This window comes from Thermobia domestica, chromosome 11 (assembly GCF_964235325.1).
Source record: "Thermobia domestica chromosome 11, izTheDome1.hap1.1, whole genome shotgun sequence".
Taxonomy (NCBI): Eukaryota; Metazoa; Arthropoda; class Insecta; order Zygentoma; family Lepismatidae; genus Thermobia; species Thermobia domestica.
Genome location: NC_137464.1, coordinates 186,817,303 through 186,823,268, shown reverse-complemented (window position 1 = coordinate 186,823,268; position 5,966 = coordinate 186,817,303).

Below are 5,966 nucleotides of genomic sequence, written 5' to 3'. Positions count from 1 at the left end.
ATAAAAAGAAATAACTTTTTATGGGCTAAATTTTGCCATTCGTTACCAATAACATAGCACTTTAAACATTAGGTGTGGGAACACAACAAGTTCACAATTCACCATATGGCGACAAATACTATGTGCGGGCTTCAGTTATGACAATTTTTATTCTTTATCCGTCAACATTTTATGAATATAAAACATTATTTTGCTCCCTTATTTTGTGGTCAATCGTAACTCATTTTCCTTGCTAATTTGCTTTGTTCAAAAATAAAGAGAAACTCAGTGTGAAAATTATTTATATCAGTAAATATCTTAACAAGTGTTTCTCAAAGCAATTCAAATTTCGAAGCACTGCAAATTAATGTATTATCTCGATGAAATCTTCCAAAAATACGAGGGATGATCGGAAATAAAGTTATAAAGTATAAAACTTTATGGTACTCAATGTGACTTATCGAACATTTATTTTAAGATTAATAACATGTCTGTAGTGGTGAAGATTTGAGACTTCGAATTCTAATTATGTATATCCAAGAAGCGGATATTAAAAATGATGGGAAATTAGTCAGGAGTAGAAGCAAGGTGAGTTGTGCAGATTCGTGCACCAAAAACACTACACCTGCTGACATTCATAAGTAGATTGCAGAGGTATAGAGGGAGGACTAAATTTGAAAGCAGCATGTAGATAAGTGGTGTCGTGCTTTCAAAGAAAGACAGACCAATATTCTTAATGACAACCCTGGACACAGCGGTAGAGCCAATACTTCAACTGCTGATATTACGCTTGAAACGACTAGAGCACTCCCCCTACAGCCCTGATATAGCCCCAGTGACTTCCCCTTCTCCCTGTTCTAAAGCAAAAATTGACTGGCCACCATTACCTGGCATATGATTAAGTCAAAACCGTTGTCTCAGGTGGCTACGAGACCTTGATGCGGATTTGTATGCAAATAGTGTAGAAAACTTTATCTGCCGTTGTGATAATCAGTTGAACAAAAACTGTGATTACATTGAGGACTATTGTTGAGTCCCCTCTATCATTTGATGTGTTGAACATCCAGCTGTCTCACACATAAGCCACTAGCCTTTGTAACATTTTTACGATCATTTCTCGCACATAATTGCCATATAGCTCTTTGTCTTTCACGGAGTCAACATATTTTATTACATCGTAGAAAGCTAAGGAGGGGTACTTTGAAAAATGTAATTGTACTAAGTCGACTGATGGAAGGTAGTCGTAGTCTAATCACTCGTAAATAAAAGGTAAACACTAACCAAAGGTGAAGAACAAAAAGTAGTTTACTCCTGTTAGTCGAATATCTATGACTAATAAATGAGGTAATTGCATAATATTGCACGAATGGTTCTAACTTACGTTCTAGTGAAAGACGGACATTTGTAGTTTTGAACATTATTTTGGGGGTGTGGTGTGGAAGCTCCCTGTTTCTTTAATGGCTAGCACTTGTGCTTATGGTGCATGAGGTCTCGGGTTTGATTCCCAGTTGAAGAGCACACAAATTTAATTTAATGTAAATCCGGGACTGTCTCTGTGAAACCAGAACGTTTGGGAATTTTAACTCTTAAATGCATACCTTGGGTCTCAGAGGCCGGCATCTTGAAGAAAATGGATGAATTTAGTCATTTTTCAGATTTTTACGCTACTTGTCTCCGACAGCTTTCCAAATATATTCAGGATTAACTTCATACAAGCAATTTACTTAAGTTGCCAGAAATAAGACATTTATTGAGTTTTTCATTTGTACCCCGTTATTACATAACATGGGGCTCAGAGGCATGCTTAAGCTTTTACCATAGTTTGTCCAACATTTCTCTCACAAACGCTGTTGCTTTTTTCTACTTAAATTATAGCCTACTTATGAATTTCTCTGCTTTTGAAGTGAATGGTGTCTCAGAAGAGGAAACTCATATGATTGTGGTGTACTTCGTTACTGCCTGGAAGAGAGTACAGTAAGAAAATATTGTTCTATATGGATTATTTTGTGTCATCTTCAGTTATATATAGGGTGTTTCAAAACAACAGCGACAACGTATAGGAGGTGATTCCTCACACGAAGATAAGACAATTTGTATAGACCAACCTGGGTGCACAAATGTTTCCTTTCCGAGTTATTGGCTGCCGAAAACATGAAAAAAAATTAAATTTAAAGCTCCATACCTCCGTAGTTGGGTTAAGACTTCACTTAGGAACAAGTATGCGTCCTATCCAAATATCCATATTTCAAAAATCCTGCTGTAGGATTCCGATACATGTATTTTTGGATAGGGTAACATATTAGTTCCTAAGTGAAGTCTTGACCCGACTATGGTAGGTCCCGTAGGTTTGGAGCCATGGAGCTTTAAAAGTTCATTTTCAATGTTTTAGGCAGCCTATAACTCCGAAAGGAAGCATTTGTGCACTCAGGTTGGTCTGTACTTTTTGTCTTATCTTAGTGTCAGGAATGAGTTTCGAAACGTTGTCAGTGTTGTTTTGAAACACCCTGTGTACATATATAGAACAAAAGTTGTTGGTGGGCCATTTGCTCATTTGTAAACCCTCAGACTTGCGGAACAGTCAAACTGGTTTCCAGTCCTTTATCAATTATTTAGTAGCATAAGAAATTCGAAAATGTTAAATTTCCTGAGCTGCCGTTTCCTGAGTAGACAATATTATGGGTGTCCTGGATTGAAAATAAAATCTAAAGAAGATTATGTACCTTCTGGTGCAGTTGTTCAGTATAAATAATGTAACTAAGTATATGTGTTAATAAACACGTGAAGCAGATTATAATGTATCTACTATTTTGCAGACAAGTTGCAAGCCAATATGTAACTATCTCTAAAAAAAATCTATAATTGAGTAACTTTTTTTTTTCGGTATCAATGAAATACAGATAATTTAATCTTGCTGTTCGGTTTGCTTTTTTCAGGAGAAATTAAAAGTACCGTTAGATGATGTGATAAGGTATATTATGGAACGAAGACTGGTCGAGTGAGGAGGAAGATAGCCCGGGAATACACATAGATGCCTCATATGATGAAGATTCAGATGCGGAACCAGGGATGAATTCAGGGAATAGCCCGGGGGAATCTCCCCCCGAAGAAAATTTATTCCCCCTCCCCGGAGAAACTTCCAAAATTTCAGTCACAAAATGTAGAAATTACTTCACCCAATTATTTGCTTTTCTTTCCGAGCACATGCAGACGAAATCCGATCTCTCAATATACATATAAATGACGCAGACCGATTCTATATAAATATTAAACATGTAACATCTAAGATAGAATACCAAATAGTCAATAAAACCTATATTTCTTAACGCTATGACCGAGTTTTCCAGAACATGAAATTGTCAACTGTTGAAGAAAGGTTTGTATTTTAGTAGGTACTGTACTCTTTACCTATATTGTATATTAGTAGGTAGCACTAGCACAGATTGAGATAGGGAAGATCTTTCGATCATTCCATATGATCTCTTATGTCAGCATAATTCAGTTCTTCAAAATGTACAGTTCGTGCATTATTTGAAATAGAGCGCCTAAATCACATTCCTCGCATCGGAAGTAACAGACGTAAATGTGATTGACGATTGTTAATGTAAACACACCTTTCTTTAACTAAAAATAAGTCAGTTAAAGGGTGAGATTCAGAGGGATCAGGGAGGAGCAGTTATCCCTCCTGGGTTAGAGATTTATATAGAATTTATCAATATAATAGTATATATAAGTGAAAGATTGCTATTGAAGGCTACGAAGATCCTGCTCACTGCCGTGCCATGGGGGAGGGCAAGTGGGACGACGGCCCCGGGCGCCGAAGTAAGGGGCGCAAAATTCGGGAGGGAAAAAGAAAAGAAAGAAAGAAACAAGAGAGGAACGAAACACATGTGCACATGTGGGCATGTGGACATATATAAAATGAAAGGAAAAAAGTAATAAAAAGTGCTCAAAATCAAGGAAGAGCAGGGTTTACTTTTTTCTCATCTTTCGCGGCTGGTCTTTCGACCTCATTCATATATACGGGGGTGCCGTATACTCTCGCCCCAAGCGCTGATTTTTCACGACACGGCATTAATCTACTGAAGATTTCGTAAACTACACTGATGTGTATGCAGTGAAGAAACCAAGGCTAATATGCTTGATTTAGAATCAGAAGTGTGAGAAAGAATGATAACTTGTTGTTAAGATATTCCTATGTATGTTTGTCTTAGGCCAAAAAATATGTGAGTTAATTTAAATCTTTTTAAAAACTTCTACATTAGTAACAAACAGTAACTACTGACTATAGGAAATAATAACAAAAATAGCTACTGTAAATAACAGTTAAAGTTTACTATAAAATATTTTTGCCAGTCTTTATTTAACGTTTTAGATAAAATTAAACGATTGTTGTTTTCTTAATTATAATTTCACATTAATATTTATCAGCAATTAATCTCAATATTAGGTAAGATGTGCATGTGAATGAAAGTGTTAAATATGCTGCTTTCTTGCAAAAATACAGAAAACAACCCTCCCCCCGAGGAGTTCACATTCCCCCCGGGTGAAAATGTCTGAATTCAACACTGTGCGGAACAGTTAGCCTCAGCGTCTTCGAGTAAATAGTGAGATTCGTGTGCTAATACTTCAAATACAAGTGCTTTTTCGTGTAGGTGTACATAAAAGCTTCAAGTGAATATCCGTGTGTCTAAGTCTGATACAATTATTCGTGTGCTAATACTTCAAATACAAGTGCTTTTTCGTGTAGGTGTACATAAAAGCTTCAAGTGAATATCCGTGTGTCTAAGTCTGATACAATTCGGTCTTGTGTTCAAATTCTTAAACACCGGTCTGGAACATAATACGTTTCACAGATGGACCTACTTGTAACGTAAGTACGTTTGATATAAACAGTTCATTTTTGCTCTTTATGTCTCCGGAAATACTTTCCAAAATTTTTGTATGCACTAACAAAGAAGGAAAAAGGTTAACAGTTGAGAACAAAATTACTTCGAATGATGTAGCTATGAAAGAACTCTAAGCCTTCATTGGGATATTAATATTGGCGAAGGTTGAAAAAAGGGAGACACTTCAGTCCGAGTTATTTTGTTCTCATAGCGATCCACATTTTGTGTTTGTGAATCGAAGAAAGTTGTCTGACGATAAAAGGACCAGGAACGAGAGGGTAAAAATAGATCGACTGGCTCTTTTTCGATACGTGACGAACAGAGTGTTCCTTTTAGAGGACAATGTCAATTCGTTCAGTACATACCTAGTAAATCAGCCAAGTATGGACTTAAAATATTTTGGTGGTGTGATATGAAAAGTAGCTATGCATTTGATGGAATGATATACACAAGAAGAGAGGCAAATATCCCTGTATCAAAAGATTATGCCATAAACGTAACTCTTCAGTTAGCGTAGTTCTCAATCTCACACAGTGTACGTTGTCTCGGACATAGCACCAATTGGAGCTGAAAATCCCGAGTTTCTAGGACAAGTCATTCGTTAGTGGTCGCCGTTGACTTCCCACCAACGAAACTCCATTGTTTCATTCGAACTTAATGCGAACTAACAATTGTCTAAGAACCTTGTCTTACTATTTCCACATATTTCCTAAAATAAATGTGAAATAATGATAGTTCTATATCCTTGTGATCTGATAGGCTAGCACCTAGAAGATTCTATCAAAACATAATTACCTTTGTGACATTATACCGAGTAACGTTGGTTATTCTTCGAATAAAAACGGAGCAGATGCGTCTTAAATAATCATGAAGTTTTTTTTATTTGTATTTCGCCGTATAGTGAAGACAAGGCGAAAGATGCAGATTTACCTGTGAGTGCTGAAAAGTCAAATTCTCTTTGAAGAAAAAAGACCGAGTTAATGATACTCAGAATAAACAAGTTAATAAATTAAGTTTGAATAACGCGTTGAACGGTCATTCGGGAAGCATCATTGAAGAAACTATCATTGAAGGAACTTGGTAGCAAGTAAATACTTCAAA